Below are 17683 nucleotides of genomic sequence, written 5' to 3'. Positions count from 1 at the left end.
TTTGCTTTTCTCAGCCTCATCGGGGATGTGTTTGGTCGCATGGAATGTATCCATCGTCCTTGTGGTCATCCCAGTACGCTGTGAAAAAGTTCCTTTTGGATGAATTGTTCCTCCTTCTAACGCTTCGCTCGAAGGGCGATGTTGTTCTATTTATAGCCCTTCGTAGCATATGTTGGAGTGGGGGTACTGTGGTCAAACATACTTTTTCTCAAACAACCACTATTGAAAATGGATTTATTTGTGTGAAAACCATGGTAGCTTGTGTCCTGTGACTTGTGGAGACTGCAGAAAAGATGAATTCCACACTAGATTTGAACGTTAGACGGCGGTGTGACGTTGGTTTATGTTGCGTGTTAGCGGCGGGCATGGTTGTCAACGACCATACCATGTTGAAAACACCGGTTCTCGTCCGATCACCGAAGTTAAGCAACATCGGGCATGGCTAGTACTTAGGTGGGTGACCACTTGGGAAAACCATGTGTCGTTGGCATCTTCACCTTTTTGCTTTTCTCAGCCTCATCGGGGATGTGTTTGGTCGCATGGAATGTATCCATCGTCCTTGTGGTCACCCCAGGACGCTGTGAAAAAGTTCCTTTTGGATGAATTGTTCCCCTTCTAACGCTTCCCTCGAAGGGCGATGTTGTTCTATTTATAGCCCTTCGTCGCATATGTTGGAGTGGGGGAACTGTGGTCGAACATACTTTTTCTCAAACAACCACTCAAGAAGATGCAATTTATTGTGTAAAAAGCACTGTAGCTTGAGCCCTGTGACCTGTGGAGGCTGCAGAAAAGATGAATTCCACACTAGATTTGAACGTTAGACGGCGGTGTGACGTTGGTTTATGTTGCGTGTTAGCGGCGGGCATGGTTGTCAACGACCATACCATGTTGAAAACACCGGTTCTCGTCCGATCACCGAAGTTAAGCAACATCGGGCATGGCTAGTACTTAGGTGGGTGACCACTTGGGAAAACCATGTGTCGTTGGCATCTTCACCTTTTTGCTTTTCTCAGCCTCATCGGGGATGTGTTTGGTCGCATGGAATGTATCCATCGTCCTTGTGGTCATCCCAGTACGCTGTGAAAAAGTTCCTTTTGGATGAATTGTTCCCCTTCTAACGCTTCCCTCGAAGGGCGATGTTGTTCTATTTATAGCCCTTCGTAGCATATGGTGGAGTGGGGGTACTGTGTTCAAACATACTTTTTCTCAAACAACCACTCAAGAAGATGCAATTTATTGTTTGAAAACCATTGTAGCTTGAGCCCTGTGACCTGTGGAGGCTGCAGAAAAGATGAATTCCACACTAGATTTGAACGTTAGACGGCGGTGTGACGTTGGTTTATGTTGCGTGTTAGCGGCGGGCATGGTTGTCAACGACCATACCATGTTGAAAACACCGGTTCTCGTCCGATCACCGAAGTTAAGCAACATCGGGCATGGCTAGTACTTAGGTGGGTGACCACTTGGGAAAACCATGTGTCGTTGGCATCTTCTCCTTTTTGCTTTTCTCAGCCTCATCGGGGATGTGTTTGGTCGCATGGAATGTATCCATCGTCCTTGTGGTCATCCCAGTACGCTGTGAAAAAGTTCCTTTTGGATGAATTGTTCCCCTTCTAACGCTTCCCTCGAAGGGCGATGTTGTTCTATTTATAGCCCTTCGTAGCATACGTTGGAGTGGGGGAACTGTGGTCGAACATACTTTTTCTCAAACAACCACTCAAGAAGATGCAATTTACTGTGTAAAAAGCACTGTACCTTGAGCTCTGTGACTTGTGGAGGCTGCAGAAAAGATGAATTCCACACTAGATTTGAACGTTAGACGGCGGTGTGACGTTGGTTTATGTTGCGTGTTAGCGGCGGGCATGGTTGTCAACGACCATACCATGTTGAAAACACCGGTTCTCGTCCGATCACCGAAGTTAAGCAACATCGGGCATGGCTAGTACTTAGGTGGGTGACCACTTGGGAAAACCATGTGTCGTTGGCATCTTCACCTTTTTGCTTTTCTCAGCCTCATCGGGGATGTGTTTGGTCGCATGGAATGTATCCATCGTCCTTGTGGTCATCCCAGTACGCTATGAAAAAGTTCTTTTTGGATAAATTCTTTCCTTCTTCTAACGCTTCCCTCGAAGGGCGATGTTGTTCTATTTATAGCCCTTCGTCGCATATGTTGGAGTGGGGGAACTGTGGTCGAACATACTTTTTCTCAAACAACCACTCTTGAAGATGCAATTTATTGTGTAAAAAGCACTGTAGCTTGAGCCCTGTGACCTGTGGAGGCTGCAGAAAAGATGAATTCCACACTAGATTTGAACGTTAGACGGCGGTGTGACGTTGGTTTATGTTGCGTGTTAGCGGCGGGCATGGTTGTCAACGACCATACCATGTTGAAAACACCGGTTCTCGTCCGATCACCGAAGTTAAGCAACATCGGGCATGGCTAGTACTTAGGTGGGTGACCACTTGGGAAAACCATGTGTCGTTGGCATCTTCACCTTTTTGCTTTTCTCAGCCTCATCGGGGATGTGTTTGGTCGCATGGAATGTATCCATCGTCCTTTTGGTCATCCCAGTACGCTATGAAAAAGTTCTTTTTGGATGAATTCTTTCCTTCTTCTAACGCTTCCCTCGAAGGGCGATGTTGTTCTATTTATAGCCCTTCGTAGCATATGTTGGAGTGGGGGTACTGTGGTCAAACATACTTTTTCTCAAACAACCACTATTGAAAATGGATTTATTTGTGTGAAAACCATGGTAGCTTGTGTCCTGTGACTTGTGGAGACTGCAGAAAAGATGAATTCCACACTAGATTTGAACGTTAGACGGCGGTGTGACGTTGGTTTATGTTGCGTGTTAGCGGCGGGCATGGTTGTCAACGACCATACCATGTTGAAAACACCGGTTCTCGTCCGATCACCGAAGTTAAGCAACATCGGGCATGGCTAGTACTTAGGTGGGTGACCACTTGGGAAAACCATGTGTCGTTGGCATCTTCACCTTTTTGCTTTTCTCAGCCTCATCGGGGATGTGTTTGGTCGCATGGAATGTATCCATCGTCCTTGTGGTCATCCCAGTACGCTGTGAAAAAGTTCCTTTTGGATGAATTGTTCCTCCTTCTAACGCTTCCCTCGAAGGGCGATGTTGTTCTATTTATAGCCCTTCGTAGCATATGTTGGAGTGGGGGTACTGTGGTCAAACATACTTTTTCTCAAACAACCACTATTGAAAATGGATTTATTTGTGTGAAAACCATGGTAGCTTGTGTCCTGTGACTTGTGGAGACTGCAGAAAAGATGAATTCCACACTAGATTTGAACGTTAGACGGCGGTGTGACGTTGGTTTATGTTGCGTGTTAGCGGCGGGCATGGTTGTCAACGACCATACCATGTTGAAAACACCGGTTCTCGTCCGATCACCGAAGTTAAGCAACATCGGGCATGGCTAGTACTTAGGTGGGTGACCACTTGGGAAAACCATGTGTCGTTGGCATCTTCACCTTTTTGCTTTTCTCAGCCTCATCGGGGATGTGTTTGGTCGCATGGAATGTATCCATCGTCCTTTTGGTCATCCCAGTACGCTATGAAAAAGTTCTTTTTGGATGAATTCTTTCCTTCTTCTAACGCTTCCCTCGAAGGGCGATGTTGTTCTATTTATAGCCCTTCGTAGCATATGTTGGAGTGGGGGTACTGTGGTCAAACATACTTTTTCTCAAACAACCACTATTGAAAATGGATTTATTTGTGTGAAAACCATGGTAGCTTGTGTCCTGTGACTTGTGGAGACTGCAGAAAAGATGAATTCCACACTAGATTTGAACGTTAGACGGCGGTGTGACGTTGGTTTATGTTGCGTGTTAGCGGCGGGCATGGTTGTCAACGACCATACCATGTTGAAAACACCGGTTCTCGTCCGATCACCGAAGTTAAGCAACATCGGGCATGGCTAGTACTTAGGTGGGTGACCACTTGGGAAAACCATGTGTCGTTGGCATCTTCACCTTTTTGCTTTTCTCAGCCTCATCGGGGATGTGTTTGGTCGCATGGAATGTATCCATCGTCCTTGTGGTCATCCCAGTACGCTGTGAAAAAGTTCCTTTTGGATGAATTGTTCCCCTTCTAACGCTTCCCTCGAAGGGCGATGTTGTTCTATTTATAGCCCTTCGTAGCATATGTTGGAGTGGGGGTACTGTGGTCAAACATACTTTTTCTCAAACAACCACTCTTGAAGATGCAATTTATTGTGTAAAAAGCACTGTAGCTTGAGCCCTGTGACCTGTGGAGGCTGCAGAAAAGATGAATTCCACACTAGATTTGAACGTTAGACGGCGGTGTGACGTTGGTTTATGTTGCGTGTTAGCGGCGGGCATGGTTGTCAACGACCATACCATGTTGAAAACACCGGTTCTCGTCCGATCACCGAAGTTAAGCAACATCGGGCATGGCTAGTACTTAGGTGGGTGACCACTTGGGAAAACCATGTGTCGTTGGCATCTTCACCTTTTTGCTTTTCTCAGCCTCATCGGGGATGTGTTTGGTCGCATGGAATGTATCCATCGTCCTTTTGGTCATCCCAGTACGCTATGAAAAAGTTCTTTTTGGATGAATTCTTTCCTTCTTCTAACGCTTCCCTCGAAGGGCGATGTTGTTCTATTTATAGCCCTTCGTAGCATATGTTGGAGTGGGGGTACTGTGGTCAAACATACTTTTTCTCAAACAACCACTATTGAAAATGGATTTATTTGTGTGAAAACCATGGTAGCTTGTGTCCTGTGACTTGTGGAGACTGCAGAAAAGATGAATTCCACACTAGATTTGAACGTTAGACGGCGGTGTGACGTTGGTTTATGTTGCGTGTTAGCGGCGGGCATGGTTGTCAACGACCATACCATGTTGAAAACACCGGTTCTCGTCCGATCACCGAAGTTAAGCAACATCGGGCATGGCTAGTACTTAGGTGGGTGACCACTTGGGAAAACCATGTGTCGTTGGCATCTTCACCTTTTTGCTTTTCTCAGCCTCATCGGGGATGTGTTTGGTCGCATGGAATGTATCCATCGTCCTTGTGGTCATCCCAGTACGCTGTGAAAAAGTTCCTTTTGGATGAATTGTTCCCCTTCTAACGCTTCCCTCGAAGGGCGATGTTGTTCTATTTATAGCCCTTCGTAGCATATGGTGGAGTGGGGGTACTGTGTTCAAACATACTTTTTCTCAAACAACCACTCAAGAAGATGCAATTTATTGTTTGAAAACCATTGTAGCTTGAGCCCTGTGACCTGTGGAGGCTGCAGAAAAGATGAATTCCACACTAGATTTGAACGTTAGACGGCGGTGTGACGTTGGTTTATGTTGCGTGTTAGCGGCGGGCATGGTTGTCAACGACCACACCATGTTGAAAACACCGGTTCTCGTCCGATCACCGAAGTTAAGCAACATCGGGCATGGCTAGTACTTAGGTGGGTGACCACTTGGGAAAACCATGTGTCGTTGGCATCTTCACCTTTTTGCTTTTCTCAGCCTCATCGGGGATGTGTTTGGTCGCATGGAATGTATCCATCGTCCTTGTGGTCATCCCAGTACGCTGTGAAAAAGTTCCTTTTGGATGAATTGTTCCCCTTCTAACGCTTCCCTCGAAGGGCGATGTTGTTCTATTTATAGCCCTTCGTAGCATATGGTGGAGTGGGGGTACTGTGTTCAAACATACTTTTTCTCAAACAACCACTCAAGAAGATGCAATTTATTGTTTGAAAACCATGGTAGCTTGTGTCCTGTGACTTGTGGAGACTGCAGAAAAGATGAATTCCACACTAGATTTGAACGTTAGACGGCGGTGTGACGTTGGTTTATGTTGCGTGTTAGCGGCGGGCATGGTTGTCAACGACCATACCATGTTGAAAACACCGGTTCTCGTCCGATCACCGAAGTTAAGCAACATCGGGCATGGCTAGTACTTAGGTGGGTGACCACTTGGGAAAACCATGTGTCGTTGGCATCTTCACCTTTTTGCTTTTCTCAGCCTCATCGGGGATGTGTTTGGTCGCATGGAATGTATCCATCGTCCTTGTGGTCATCCCAGTACGCTGTGAAAAAGTTCCTTTTGGATGAATTGTTCCTCCTTCTAACGCTTCGCTCGAAGGGCGATGTTGTTCTATTTATAGCCCTTCGTAGCATATGTTGGAGTGGGGGTACTGTGGTCAAACATACTTTTTCTCAAACAACCACTATTGAAAATGGATTTATTTGTGTGAAAACCATGGTAGCTTGTGTCCTGTGACTTGTGGAGACTGCAGAAAAGATGAATTCCACACTAGATTTGAACGTTAGACGGCGGTGTGACGTTGGTTTATGTTGCGTGTTAGCGGCGGGCATGGTTGTCAACGACCATACCATGTTGAAAACACCGGTTCTCGTCCGATCACCGAAGTTAAGCAACATCGGGCATGGCTAGTACTTAGGTGGGTGACCACTTGGGAAAACCATGTGTCGTTGGCATCTTCACCTTTTTGCTTTTCTCAGCCTCATCGGGGATGTGTTTGGTCGCATGGAATGTATCCATCGTCCTTGTGGTCACCCCAGGACGCTGTGAAAAAGTTCCTTTTGGATGAATTGTTCCCCTTCTAACGCTTCCCTCGAAGGGCGATGTTGTTCTATTTATAGCCCTTCGTCGCATATGTTGGAGTGGGGGAACTGTGGTCGAACATACTTTTTCTCAAACAACCACTCAAGAAGATGCAATTTATTGTGTAAAAAGCACTGTAGCTTGAGCCCTGTGACCTGTGGAGGCTGCAGAAAAGATGAATTCCACACTAGATTTGAACGTTAGACGGCGGTGTGACGTTGGTTTATGTTGCGTGTTAGCGGCGGGCATGGTTGTCAACGACCATACCATGTTGAAAACACCGGTTCTCGTCCGATCACCGAAGTTAAGCAACATCGGGCATGGCTAGTACTTAGGTGGGTGACCACTTGGGAAAACCATGTGTCGTTGGCATCTTCACCTTTTTGCTTTTCTCAGCCTCATCGGGGATGTGTTTGGTCGCATGGAATGTATCCATCGTCCTTGTGGTCATCCCAGTACGCTGTGAAAAAGTTCCTTTTGGATGAATTGTTCCTCCTTCTAACGCTTCGCTCGAAGGGCGATGTTGTTCTATTTATAGCCCTTCGTAGCATATGTTGGAGTGGGGGTACTGTGGTCAAACATACTTTTTCTCAAACAACCACTATTGAAAATGGATTTATTTGTGTGAAAACCATGGTAGCTTGTGTCCTGTGACTTGTGGAGACTGCAGAAAAGATGAATTCCACACTAGATTTGAACGTTAGACGGCGGTGTGACGTTGGTTTATGTTGCGTGTTAGCGGCGGGCATGGTTGTCAACGACCATACCATGTTGAAAACACCGGTTCTCGTCCGATCACCGAAGTTAAGCAACATCGGGCATGGCTAGTACTTAGGTGGGTGACCACTTGGGAAAACCATGTGTCGTTGGCATCTTCACCTTTTTGCTTTTCTCAGCCTCATCGGGGATGTGTTTGGTCGCATGGAATGTATCCATCGTCCTTGTGGTCACCCCAGGACGCTGTGAAAAAGTTCCTTTTGGATGAATTGTTCCCCTTCTAACGCTTCCCTCGAAGGGCGATGTTGTTCTATTTATAGCCCTTCGTCGCATATGTTGGAGTGGGGGAACTGTGGTCGAACATACTTTTTCTCAAACAACCACTCAAGAAGATGCAATTTATTGTGTAAAAAGCACTGTAGCTTGAGCCCTGTGACCTGTGGAGGCTGCAGAAAAGATGAATTCCACACTAGATTTGAACGTTAGACGGCGGTGTGACGTTGGTTTATGTTGCGTGTTAGCGGCGGGCATGGTTGTCAACGACCATACCATGTTGAAAACACCGGTTCTCGTCCGATCACCGAAGTTAAGCAACATCGGGCATGGCTAGTACTTAGGTGGGTGACCACTTGGGAAAACCATGTGTCGTTGGCATCTTCACCTTTTTGCTTTTCTCAGCCTCATCGGGGATGTGTTTGGTCGCATGGAATGTATCCATCGTCCTTGTGGTCATCCCAGTACGCTGTGAAAAAGTTCCTTTTGGATGAATTGTTCCCCTTCTAACGCTTCCCTCGAAGGGCGATGTTGTTCTATTTATAGCCCTTCGTAGCATATGGTGGAGTGGGGGTACTGTGTTCAAACATACTTTTTCTCAAACAACCACTCAAGAAGATGCAATTTATTGTTTGAAAACCATTGTAGCTTGAGCCCTGTGACCTGTGGAGGCTGCAGAAAAGATGAATTCCACACTAGATTTGAACGTTAGACGGCGGTGTGACGTTGGTTTATGTTGCGTGTTAGCGGCGGGCATGGTTGTCAACGACCATACCATGTTGAAAACACCGGTTCTCGTCCGATCACCGAAGTTAAGCAACATCGGGCATGGCTAGTACTTAGGTGGGTGACCACTTGGGAAAACCATGTGTCGTTGGCATCTTCTCCTTTTTGCTTTTCTCAGCCTCATCGGGGATGTGTTTGGTCGCATGGAATGTATCCATCGTCCTTGTGGTCATCCCAGTACGCTGTGAAAAAGTTCCTTTTGGATGAATTGTTCCCCTTCTAACGCTTCCCTCGAAGGGCGATGTTGTTCTATTTATAGCCCTTCGTAGCATACGTTGGAGTGGGGGAACTGTGGTCGAACATACTTTTTCTCAAACAACCACTCAAGAAGATGCAATTTACTGTGTAAAAAGCACTGTACCTTGAGCTCTGTGACTTGTGGAGGCTGCAGAAAAGATGAATTCCACACTAGATTTGAACGTTAGACGGCGGTGTGACGTTGGTTTATGTTGCGTGTTAGCGGCGGGCATGGTTGTCAACGACCATACCATGTTGAAAACACCGGTTCTCGTCCGATCACCGAAGTTAAGCAACATCGGGCATGGCTAGTACTTAGGTGGGTGACCACTTGGGAAAACCATGTGTCGTTGGCATCTTCACCTTTTTGCTTTTCTCAGCCTCATCGGGGATGTGTTTGGTCGCATGGAATGTATCCATCGTCCTTGTGGTCATCCCAGTACGCTATGAAAAAGTTCTTTTTGGATAAATTCTTTCCTTCTTCTAACGCTTCCCTCGAAGGGCGATGTTGTTCTATTTATAGCCCTTCGTCGCATATGTTGGAGTGGGGGAACTGTGGTCGAACATACTTTTTCTCAAACAACCACTCTTGAAGATGCAATTTATTGTGTAAAAAGCACTGTAGCTTGAGCCCTGTGACCTGTGGAGGCTGCAGAAAAGATGAATTCCACACTAGATTTGAACGTTAGACGGCGGTGTGACGTTGGTTTATGTTGCGTGTTAGCGGCGGGCATGGTTGTCAACGACCATACCATGTTGAAAACACCGGTTCTCGTCCGATCACCGAAGTTAAGCAACATCGGGCATGGCTAGTACTTAGGTGGGTGACCACTTGGGAAAACCATGTGTCGTTGGCATCTTCACCTTTTTGCTTTTCTCAGCCTCATCGGGGATGTGTTTGGTCGCATGGAATGTATCCATCGTCCTTTTGGTCATCCCAGTACGCTATGAAAAAGTTCTTTTTGGATGAATTCTTTCCTTCTTCTAACGCTTCCCTCGAAGGGCGATGTTGTTCTATTTATAGCCCTTCGTAGCATATGTTGGAGTGGGGGTACTGTGGTCAAACATACTTTTTCTCAAACAACCACTATTGAAAATGGATTTATTTGTGTGAAAACCATGGTAGCTTGTGTCCTGTGACTTGTGGAGACTGCAGAAAAGATGAATTCCACACTAGATTTGAACGTTAGACGGCGGTGTGACGTTGGTTTATGTTGCGTGTTAGCGGCGGGCATGGTTGTCAACGACCATACCATGTTGAAAACACCGGTTCTCGTCCGATCACCGAAGTTAAGCAACATCGGGCATGGCTAGTACTTAGGTGGGTGACCACTTGGGAAAACCATGTGTCGTTGGCATCTTCACCTTTTTGCTTTTCTCAGCCTCATCGGGGATGTGTTTGGTCGCATGGAATGTATCCATCGTCCTTGTGGTCATCCCAGTACGCTGTGAAAAAGTTCCTTTTGGATGAATTGTTCCTCCTTCTAACGCTTCCCTCGAAGGGCGATGTTGTTCTATTTATAGCCCTTCGTAGCATATGTTGGAGTGGGGGTACTGTGGTCAAACATACTTTTTCTCAAACAACCACTATTGAAAATGGATTTATTTGTGTGAAAACCATGGTAGCTTGTGTCCTGTGACTTGTGGAGACTGCAGAAAAGATGAATTCCACACTAGATTTGAACGTTAGACGGCGGTGTGACGTTGGTTTATGTTGCGTGTTAGCGGCGGGCATGGTTGTCAACGACCATACCATGTTGAAAACACCGGTTCTCGTCCGATCACCGAAGTTAAGCAACATCGGGCATGGCTAGTACTTAGGTGGGTGACCACTTGGGAAAACCATGTGTCGTTGGCATCTTCACCTTTTTGCTTTTCTCAGCCTCATCGGGGATGTGTTTGGTCGCATGGAATGTATCCATCGTCCTTTTGGTCATCCCAGTACGCTATGAAAAAGTTCTTTTTGGATGAATTCTTTCCTTCTTCTAACGCTTCCCTCGAAGGGCGATGTTGTTCTATTTATAGCCCTTCGTAGCATATGTTGGAGTGGGGGTACTGTGGTCAAACATACTTTTTCTCAAACAACCACTATTGAAAATGGATTTATTTGTGTGAAAACCATGGTAGCTTGTGTCCTGTGACTTGTGGAGACTGCAGAAAAGATGAATTCCACACTAGATTTGAACGTTAGACGGCGGTGTGACGTTGGTTTATGTTGCGTGTTAGCGGCGGGCATGGTTGTCAACGACCATACCATGTTGAAAACACCGGTTCTCGTCCGATCACCGAAGTTAAGCAACATCGGGCATGGCTAGTACTTAGGTGGGTGACCACTTGGGAAAACCATGTGTCGTTGGCATCTTCACCTTTTTGCTTTTCTCAGCCTCATCGGGGATGTGTTTGGTCGCATGGAATGTATCCATCGTCCTTGTGGTCATCCCAGTACGCTGTGAAAAAGTTCCTTTTGGATGAATTGTTCCCCTTCTAACGCTTCCCTCGAAGGGCGATGTTGTTCTATTTATAGCCCTTCGTAGCATATGTTGGAGTGGGGGTACTGTGGTCAAACATACTTTTTCTCAAACAACCACTCTTGAAGATGCAATTTATTGTGTAAAAAGCACTGTAGCTTGAGCCCTGTGACCTGTGGAGGCTGCAGAAAAGATGAATTCCACACTAGATTTGAACGTTAGACGGCGGTGTGACGTTGGTTTATGTTGCGTGTTAGCGGCGGGCATGGTTGTCAACGACCATACCATGTTGAAAACACCGGTTCTCGTCCGATCACCGAAGTTAAGCAACATCGGGCATGGCTAGTACTTAGGTGGGTGACCACTTGGGAAAACCATGTGTCGTTGGCATCTTCACCTTTTTGCTTTTCTCAGCCTCATCGGGGATGTGTTTGGTCGCATGGAATGTATCCATCGTCCTTTTGGTCATCCCAGTACGCTATGAAAAAGTTCTTTTTGGATGAATTCTTTCCTTCTTCTAACGCTTCCCTCGAAGGGCGATGTTGTTCTATTTATAGCCCTTCGTAGCATATGTTGGAGTGGGGGTACTGTGGTCAAACATACTTTTTCTCAAACAACCACTATTGAAAATGGATTTATTTGTGTGAAAACCATGGTAGCTTGTGTCCTGTGACTTGTGGAGACTGCAGAAAAGATGAATTCCACACTAGATTTGAACGTTAGACGGCGGTGTGACGTTGGTTTATGTTGCGTGTTAGCGGCGGGCATGGTTGTCAACGACCATACCATGTTGAAAACACCGGTTCTCGTCCGATCACCGAAGTTAAGCAACATCGGGCATGGCTAGTACTTAGGTGGGTGACCACTTGGGAAAACCATGTGTCGTTGGCATCTTCACCTTTTTGCTTTTCTCAGCCTCATCGGGGATGTGTTTGGTCGCATGGAATGTATCCATCGTCCTTGTGGTCATCCCAGTACGCTGTGAAAAAGTTCCTTTTGGATGAATTGTTCCCCTTCTAACGCTTCCCTCGAAGGGCGATGTTGTTCTATTTATAGCCCTTCGTAGCATATGGTGGAGTGGGGGTACTGTGTTCAAACATACTTTTTCTCAAACAACCACTCAAGAAGATGCAATTTATTGTTTGAAAACCATTGTAGCTTGAGCCCTGTGACCTGTGGAGGCTGCAGAAAAGATGAATTCCACACTAGATTTGAACGTTAGACGGCGGTGTGACGTTGGTTTATGTTGCGTGTTAGCGGCGGGCATGGTTGTCAACGACCATACCATGTTGAAAACACCGGTTCTCGTCCGATCACCGAAGTTAAGCAACATCGGGCATGGCTAGTACTTAGGTGGGTGACCACTTGGGAAAACCATGTGTCGTTGGCATCTTCTCCTTTTTGCTTTTCTCAGCCTCATCGGGGATGTGTTTGGTCGCATGGAATGTATCCATCGTCCTTGTGGTCATCCCAGTACGCTGTGAAAAAGTTCCTTTTGGATGAATTGTTCCCCTTCTAACGCTTCCCTCGAAGGGCGATGTTGTTCTATTTATAGCCCTTCGTAGCATACGTTGGAGTGGGGGAACTGTGGTCGAACATACTTTTTCTCAAACAACCACTCAAGAAGATGCAATTTACTGTGTAAAAAGCACTGTACCTTGAGCTCTGTGACTTGTGGAGGCTGCAGAAAAGATGAATTCCACACTAGATTTGAACGTTAGACGGCGGTGTGACGTTGGTTTATGTTGCGTGTTAGCGGCGGGCATGGTTGTCAACGACCATACCATGTTGAAAACACCGGTTCTCGTCCGATCACCGAAGTTAAGCAACATCGGGCATGGCTAGTACTTAGGTGGGTGACCACTTGGGAAAACCATGTGTCGTTGGCATCTTCACCTTTTTGCTTTTCTCAGCCTCATCGGGGATGTGTTTGGTCGCATGGAATGTATCCATCGTCCTTGTGGTCATCCCAGTACGCTGTGAAAAAGTTCCTTTTGGATGAATTGTTCCCCTTCTAACGCTTCCCTCGAAGGGCGATGTTGTTCTATTTATAGCCCTTCGTAGCATATGGTGGAGTGGGGGTACTGTGTTCAAACATACTTTTTCTCAAACAACCACTCAAGAAGATGCAATTTATTGTTTGAAAACCATTGTAGCTTGAGCCCTGTGACCTGTGGAGGCTGCAGAAAAGATGAATTCCACACTAGATTTGAACGTTAGACGGCGGTGTGACGTTGGTTTATGTTGCGTGTTAGCGGCGGGCATGGTTGTCAACGACCATACCATGTTGAAAACACCGGTTCTCGTCCGATCACCGAAGTTAAGCAACATCGGGCATGGCTAGTACTTAGGTGGGTGACCACTTGGGAAAACCATGTGTCGTTGGCATCTTCACCTTTTTGCTTTTCTCAGCCTCATCGGGGATGTGTTTGGTCGCATGGAATGTATCCATCGTCCTTGTGGTCACCCCAGGACGCTGTGAAAAAGTTCCTTTTGGATGAATTGTTCCCCTTCTAACGCTTCCCTCGAAGGGCGATGTTGTTCTATTTATAGCCCTTCGTCGCATATGTTGGAGTGGGGGAACTGTGGTCGAACATACTTTTTCTCAAACAACCACTCTTGAAGATGCAATTTATTGTGTAAAAAGCACTGTAGCTTGAGCCCTGTGACCTGTGGAGGCTGCAGAAAAGATGAATTCCACACTAGATTTGAACGTTAGACGGCGGTGTGACGTTGGTTTATGTTGCGTGTTAGCGGCGGGCATGGTTGTCAACGACCATACCATGTTGAAAACACCGGTTCTCGTCCGATCACCGAAGTTAAGCAACATCGGGCATGGCTAGTACTTAGGTGGGTGACCACTTGGGAAAACCATGTGTCGTTGGCATCTTCACCTTTTTGCTTTTCTCAGCCTCATCGGGGATGTGTTTGGTCGCATGGAATGTATCCATCGTCCTTGTGGTCATCCCAGTACGCTGTGAAAAAGTTCCTTTTGGATGAATTCTTTCCTTCTTCTAACGCTTCCCTCGAAGGGCGATGTTGTTCTATTTATAGCCCTTCGTAGCATATGTTGGAGTGGGGGAACTGTGGTCGAACATACTTTTTCTCAAACAACCACTCTTGAAGGTGTGTTTTAGTGTGTAAAAAGCACTGTACCTTGAGCTCTGTGACTTGTGGAGGCTGCAGAAAAGATGCATTCCACATTAGATTTGAACGTTAGACGGCGGTGTGACGTTGGTTTATGTTGCGTGTTAGCGGCGGGCATGGTTGTCAACGACCATACCATGTTGAAAACACCGGTTCTCGTCCGATCACCGAAGTTAAGCAACATCGGGCATGGCTAGTACTTAGGTGGGTGACCACTTGGGAAAACCATGTGTCGTTGGCATCTTCACCTTTTTGCTTTTCTCAGCCTCATCGGGGATGTGTTTGGTCGCATGGAATGTATCCATCGTCCTTGTGGTCACCCCAGGACGCTGTGAAAAAGTTCCTTTTGGATGAATTGTTCCCCTTCTAACGCTTCCCTCGAAGGGCGATGTTGTTCTATTTATAGCCCTTCGTCGCATATGTTGGAGTGGGGGAACTGTGGTCGAACATACTTTTTCTCAAACAACCACTTTTGAAGATGCAATTTATTGTGTAAAAAGCACTGTAGCTTGAGCCCTGTGACCTGTGGAGGCTGCAGAAAAGATGAATTCCACACTAGATTTGAACGTTAGACGGCGGTGTGACGTTGGTTTATGTTGCGTGTTAGCGGCGGGCATGGTTGTCAACGACCATACCATGTTGAAAACACCGGTTCTCGTCCGATCACCGAAGTTAAGCAACATCGGGCATGGCTAGTACTTAGGTGGGTGACCACTTGGGAAAACCATGTGTCGTTGGCATCTTCACCTTTTTGCTTTTCTCAGCCTCATCGGGGATGTGTTTGGTCGCATGGAATGTATCCATCGTCCTTGTGGTCATCCCAGCACGCTGTGAAAAAGTTCCTTTTGGATGAATTGTTCCCCTTCTAACGCTTCCCTCGAAGGGCGATGTTGTTCTATTTATAGCCCTTCGTCGCATATGTTGGAGTGGGGGAACTGTGGTCGAACATACTTTTTCTCAAACAACCACTCTTGAAGGTGTGTTTTAGTGTGTAAAAAGCACTGTACCTTGAGCTCTGTGACTTGTGGAGGCTGCAGAAAAGATGCATTCCACATTAGATTTGAACGTTAGACGGCGGTGTGACGTTGGTTTATGTTGCGTGTTAGCGGCGGGCATGGTTGTCAACGACCATACCATGTTGAAAACACCGGTTCTCGTCCGATCACCGAAGTTAAGCAACATCGGGCATGGCTAGTACTTAGGTGGGTGACCACTTGGGAAAACCATGTGTCGTTGGCATCTTCACCTTTTTGCTTTTCTCAGCCTCATCGGGGATGTGTTTGGTCGCATGGAATGTATCCATCGTCCTTGTGGTCATCCCAGTACGCTGTGAAAAAGTTCCTTTTGGATGAATTGTTCCCCTTCTAACGCTCGCCTCGAAGGGCGATGTTGTTCTATTTATAGCCCTTCGTAGCATATGTTGGAGTGGGGGAACTGTGGTCGAACATACTTTTTCTCAAATAACCACTATTGAAAATGTGTTTTGTTGTGTGAAAATCATTTTAACTTGTGCTCTGTGACTTGTGGAGGCTGCAGAAAAGATGAATTCCACACTAGATTTGAACGTTAGACGGCGGTGTGACGTTGGTTTATGTTGCGTGTTAGCGGCGGGCATGGTTGTCAACGACCATACCATGTTGAAAACACCGGTTCTCGTCCGATCACCGAAGTTAAGCAACATCGGGCATGGCTAGTACTTAGGTGGGTGACCACTTGGGAAAACCATGTGTCGTTGGCATCTTCACCTTTTTGCTTTTCTCAGCCTCATCGGGGATGTGTTTGGTCGCATGGAATGTATCCATCGTCCTTGTGGTCATCCCAGTACGCTGTGAAAAAGTTCCTTTTGGATGAATTGTTCCCCTTCTAACGCTTCCCTCGAAGGGCGATGTTGTTCTATTTATAGCCCTTCGTAGCATATGTTGGAGTGGGGGTACTGTGGTCGAACATACTTTTTCTCAAACAACCACTATTGAAAATGTGTTTTATTGTGTGAAAAGCATTGTAGCTTGAGCCCTGTGACCTGTGGAGGCTGCAGAAAAGATGAATTCCACACTAGATTTGAACGTTAGACGGCGGTGTGACGTTGGTTTATGTTGCGTGTTAGCGGCGGGCATGGTTGTCAACGACCATACCATGTTGAAAACACCGGTTCTCGTCCGATCACCGAAGTTAAGCAACATCGGGCATGGCTAGTACTTAGGTGGGTGACCACTTGGGAAAACCATGTGTCGTTGGCATCTTCACCTTTTTGCTTTTCTCAGCCTCATCGGGGATGTGTTTGGTCGCATGGAATGTATCCATCGTCCTTGTGGTCATCCCAGTACGCTGTGAAAAAGTTCCTTTTTGATGAATTCTTTCCTTCTTCTAACGCTTCGCTCGAAGGGCGATGTTGTTCTATTTATAGCCCTTCGTAGCATATGTTGGAGTGGGGGAACTGTGGTCGAACATACTTTTTCTCAAACAACCACTATTGAAAATGTGTTTTGTTGTGTGAAAAGCATTGTAACTTGAGCCCTGTGACCTGTGGAGGCTGCAGAAAAGATGAATTCCACACTAGATTTGAACGTTAGACGGCGGTGTGACGTTGGTTTATGTTGCGTGTTAGCGGCGGGCATGGTTGTCAACGACCATACCATGTTGAAAACACCGGTTCTCGTCCGATCACCGAAGTTAAGCAACATCGGGCATGGCTAGTACTTAGGTGGGTGACCACTTGGGAAAACCATGTGTCGTTGGCATCTTCACCTTTTTGCTTTTCTCAGCCTCATCGGGGATGTGTTTGGTGGCAAGGAATGTATCCATCGTCCTTGTGGTCATCCCAGTACGCTGTGAAAAAGTTCTTTTTGGATGAATTCTTTCCTTCTTCTAACGCTTCCCTCGAAGGGCGATGTTGTTCTATTTATAGCTCTTCGTAGCATATGTTGGAGTGGGGGAACTGTGGTCGAACATACTTTTTCTCAAACAACCACTATTGAAAATGTGTTTTATTGTGTGAAAAGCATTGTAGCTTGAGCCCTGTGACCTGTGGAGGCTGCAGAAAAGATGAATTCCACACTAGATTTGAACGTTAGACGGCGGTGTGACGTTGGTTTATGTTGCGTGTTAGCGGCGGGCATGGTTGTCAACGACCATACCATGTTGAAAACACCGGTTCTCGTCCGATCACCGAAGTTAAGCAACATCGGGCATGGCTAGTACTTAGGTGGGTGACCACTTGGGAAAACCATGTGTCGTTGGCATCTTCACCTTTTTGCTTTTCTCAGCCTCATCGGGGATGTGTTTGGTCGCATGGAATGTATCCATCGTCCTTGTGGTCATCCCAGTACGCTGTGAAAAAGTTCCTTTTTGATGAATTCTTTCCTTCTTCTAACGCTTCGCTCGAAGGGCGATGTTGTTCTATTTATAGCCCTTCGTAGCATATGTTGGAGTGGGGGTACTGT

The 17683-nt window shown here is 46.4% G+C and overlaps 35 non-coding genes across 35 annotated transcripts; all 35 read left to right on the top strand.

The window, feature by feature from the left end:
• The first annotated feature begins 371 nt into the window (after positions 1-371).
• On the top strand, positions 372-490 carry LOC125907115 (5S ribosomal RNA). Its single transcript, XR_007452447.1, has one exon. It is a non-coding gene; the product is annotated as a 5S ribosomal RNA (ribosomal RNA).
• A 380-nt stretch (positions 491-870) lies between these two features.
• On the top strand, positions 871-989 carry LOC125907114 (5S ribosomal RNA). Its single transcript, XR_007452446.1, has one exon. It is a non-coding gene; the product is annotated as a 5S ribosomal RNA (ribosomal RNA).
• A 380-nt stretch (positions 990-1369) lies between these two features.
• On the top strand, positions 1370-1488 carry LOC125907113 (5S ribosomal RNA). The gene has a single exon (XR_007452445.1). It is a non-coding gene; the product is annotated as a 5S ribosomal RNA (ribosomal RNA).
• Positions 1489-1868: 380 nt separating this feature from the next.
• LOC125907112 (5S ribosomal RNA) lies at positions 1869-1987 on the top strand. The gene has a single exon (XR_007452444.1). It is a non-coding gene; the product is annotated as a 5S ribosomal RNA (ribosomal RNA).
• Positions 1988-2369: 382 nt separating this feature from the next.
• LOC125907111 (5S ribosomal RNA) lies at positions 2370-2488 on the top strand. Its single transcript, XR_007452443.1, has one exon. It is a non-coding gene; the product is annotated as a 5S ribosomal RNA (ribosomal RNA).
• Positions 2489-2870: 382 nt separating this feature from the next.
• LOC125907110 (5S ribosomal RNA) lies at positions 2871-2989 on the top strand. The gene has a single exon (XR_007452442.1). It is a non-coding gene; the product is annotated as a 5S ribosomal RNA (ribosomal RNA).
• Positions 2990-3370: 381 nt separating this feature from the next.
• LOC125907109 (5S ribosomal RNA) lies at positions 3371-3489 on the top strand. Its single transcript, XR_007452441.1, has one exon. It is a non-coding gene; the product is annotated as a 5S ribosomal RNA (ribosomal RNA).
• A 382-nt stretch (positions 3490-3871) lies between these two features.
• LOC125907108 (5S ribosomal RNA) lies at positions 3872-3990 on the top strand. The gene has a single exon (XR_007452440.1). It is a non-coding gene; the product is annotated as a 5S ribosomal RNA (ribosomal RNA).
• Positions 3991-4370: 380 nt separating this feature from the next.
• On the top strand, positions 4371-4489 carry LOC125907107 (5S ribosomal RNA). The gene has a single exon (XR_007452439.1). It is a non-coding gene; the product is annotated as a 5S ribosomal RNA (ribosomal RNA).
• Positions 4490-4871: 382 nt separating this feature from the next.
• LOC125907106 (5S ribosomal RNA) lies at positions 4872-4990 on the top strand. Its single transcript, XR_007452438.1, has one exon. It is a non-coding gene; the product is annotated as a 5S ribosomal RNA (ribosomal RNA).
• A 380-nt stretch (positions 4991-5370) lies between these two features.
• On the top strand, positions 5371-5489 carry LOC125907159 (5S ribosomal RNA). The gene has a single exon (XR_007452491.1). It is a non-coding gene; the product is annotated as a 5S ribosomal RNA (ribosomal RNA).
• A 380-nt stretch (positions 5490-5869) lies between these two features.
• LOC125907105 (5S ribosomal RNA) lies at positions 5870-5988 on the top strand. The gene has a single exon (XR_007452437.1). It is a non-coding gene; the product is annotated as a 5S ribosomal RNA (ribosomal RNA).
• Positions 5989-6369: 381 nt separating this feature from the next.
• LOC125907104 (5S ribosomal RNA) lies at positions 6370-6488 on the top strand. Its single transcript, XR_007452436.1, has one exon. It is a non-coding gene; the product is annotated as a 5S ribosomal RNA (ribosomal RNA).
• A 380-nt stretch (positions 6489-6868) lies between these two features.
• Positions 6869-6987, top strand: LOC125907103 (5S ribosomal RNA). The gene has a single exon (XR_007452435.1). It is a non-coding gene; the product is annotated as a 5S ribosomal RNA (ribosomal RNA).
• Positions 6988-7368: 381 nt separating this feature from the next.
• On the top strand, positions 7369-7487 carry LOC125907102 (5S ribosomal RNA). The gene has a single exon (XR_007452434.1). It is a non-coding gene; the product is annotated as a 5S ribosomal RNA (ribosomal RNA).
• A 380-nt stretch (positions 7488-7867) lies between these two features.
• Positions 7868-7986, top strand: LOC125907101 (5S ribosomal RNA). Its single transcript, XR_007452433.1, has one exon. It is a non-coding gene; the product is annotated as a 5S ribosomal RNA (ribosomal RNA).
• Positions 7987-8366: 380 nt separating this feature from the next.
• Positions 8367-8485, top strand: LOC125907100 (5S ribosomal RNA). The gene has a single exon (XR_007452432.1). It is a non-coding gene; the product is annotated as a 5S ribosomal RNA (ribosomal RNA).
• A 380-nt stretch (positions 8486-8865) lies between these two features.
• Positions 8866-8984, top strand: LOC125907099 (5S ribosomal RNA). The gene has a single exon (XR_007452431.1). It is a non-coding gene; the product is annotated as a 5S ribosomal RNA (ribosomal RNA).
• Positions 8985-9366: 382 nt separating this feature from the next.
• On the top strand, positions 9367-9485 carry LOC125907098 (5S ribosomal RNA). Its single transcript, XR_007452430.1, has one exon. It is a non-coding gene; the product is annotated as a 5S ribosomal RNA (ribosomal RNA).
• Positions 9486-9867: 382 nt separating this feature from the next.
• On the top strand, positions 9868-9986 carry LOC125907097 (5S ribosomal RNA). The gene has a single exon (XR_007452429.1). It is a non-coding gene; the product is annotated as a 5S ribosomal RNA (ribosomal RNA).
• A 381-nt stretch (positions 9987-10367) lies between these two features.
• LOC125907096 (5S ribosomal RNA) lies at positions 10368-10486 on the top strand. The gene has a single exon (XR_007452428.1). It is a non-coding gene; the product is annotated as a 5S ribosomal RNA (ribosomal RNA).
• Positions 10487-10868: 382 nt separating this feature from the next.
• On the top strand, positions 10869-10987 carry LOC125907095 (5S ribosomal RNA). Its single transcript, XR_007452427.1, has one exon. It is a non-coding gene; the product is annotated as a 5S ribosomal RNA (ribosomal RNA).
• A 380-nt stretch (positions 10988-11367) lies between these two features.
• On the top strand, positions 11368-11486 carry LOC125907094 (5S ribosomal RNA). Its single transcript, XR_007452426.1, has one exon. It is a non-coding gene; the product is annotated as a 5S ribosomal RNA (ribosomal RNA).
• A 382-nt stretch (positions 11487-11868) lies between these two features.
• LOC125907093 (5S ribosomal RNA) lies at positions 11869-11987 on the top strand. Its single transcript, XR_007452425.1, has one exon. It is a non-coding gene; the product is annotated as a 5S ribosomal RNA (ribosomal RNA).
• A 380-nt stretch (positions 11988-12367) lies between these two features.
• On the top strand, positions 12368-12486 carry LOC125907092 (5S ribosomal RNA). The gene has a single exon (XR_007452424.1). It is a non-coding gene; the product is annotated as a 5S ribosomal RNA (ribosomal RNA).
• A 380-nt stretch (positions 12487-12866) lies between these two features.
• Positions 12867-12985, top strand: LOC125907091 (5S ribosomal RNA). Its single transcript, XR_007452423.1, has one exon. It is a non-coding gene; the product is annotated as a 5S ribosomal RNA (ribosomal RNA).
• A 380-nt stretch (positions 12986-13365) lies between these two features.
• On the top strand, positions 13366-13484 carry LOC125907090 (5S ribosomal RNA). The gene has a single exon (XR_007452422.1). It is a non-coding gene; the product is annotated as a 5S ribosomal RNA (ribosomal RNA).
• Positions 13485-13864: 380 nt separating this feature from the next.
• LOC125907089 (5S ribosomal RNA) lies at positions 13865-13983 on the top strand. The gene has a single exon (XR_007452421.1). It is a non-coding gene; the product is annotated as a 5S ribosomal RNA (ribosomal RNA).
• A 382-nt stretch (positions 13984-14365) lies between these two features.
• Positions 14366-14484, top strand: LOC125907088 (5S ribosomal RNA). The gene has a single exon (XR_007452420.1). It is a non-coding gene; the product is annotated as a 5S ribosomal RNA (ribosomal RNA).
• Positions 14485-14864: 380 nt separating this feature from the next.
• LOC125907087 (5S ribosomal RNA) lies at positions 14865-14983 on the top strand. The gene has a single exon (XR_007452419.1). It is a non-coding gene; the product is annotated as a 5S ribosomal RNA (ribosomal RNA).
• A 380-nt stretch (positions 14984-15363) lies between these two features.
• Positions 15364-15482, top strand: LOC125907086 (5S ribosomal RNA). The gene has a single exon (XR_007452418.1). It is a non-coding gene; the product is annotated as a 5S ribosomal RNA (ribosomal RNA).
• A 380-nt stretch (positions 15483-15862) lies between these two features.
• On the top strand, positions 15863-15981 carry LOC125907085 (5S ribosomal RNA). The gene has a single exon (XR_007452417.1). It is a non-coding gene; the product is annotated as a 5S ribosomal RNA (ribosomal RNA).
• Positions 15982-16361: 380 nt separating this feature from the next.
• LOC125907084 (5S ribosomal RNA) lies at positions 16362-16480 on the top strand. Its single transcript, XR_007452416.1, has one exon. It is a non-coding gene; the product is annotated as a 5S ribosomal RNA (ribosomal RNA).
• A 382-nt stretch (positions 16481-16862) lies between these two features.
• LOC125907083 (5S ribosomal RNA) lies at positions 16863-16981 on the top strand. The gene has a single exon (XR_007452415.1). It is a non-coding gene; the product is annotated as a 5S ribosomal RNA (ribosomal RNA).
• A 382-nt stretch (positions 16982-17363) lies between these two features.
• LOC125907082 (5S ribosomal RNA) lies at positions 17364-17482 on the top strand. The gene has a single exon (XR_007452414.1). It is a non-coding gene; the product is annotated as a 5S ribosomal RNA (ribosomal RNA).
• Positions 17483-17683: the final 201 nt, after the last annotated feature.

Source organism: Anopheles coluzzii, chromosome 2 (genome assembly GCF_943734685.1).
Source record: "Anopheles coluzzii chromosome 2, AcolN3, whole genome shotgun sequence".
Taxonomy (NCBI): domain Eukaryota; kingdom Metazoa; phylum Arthropoda; class Insecta; order Diptera; family Culicidae; genus Anopheles; species Anopheles coluzzii.
Note: the sequence above shows the minus strand (reverse complement) of the source record. Positions and strands in the feature narration are given on the sequence as shown.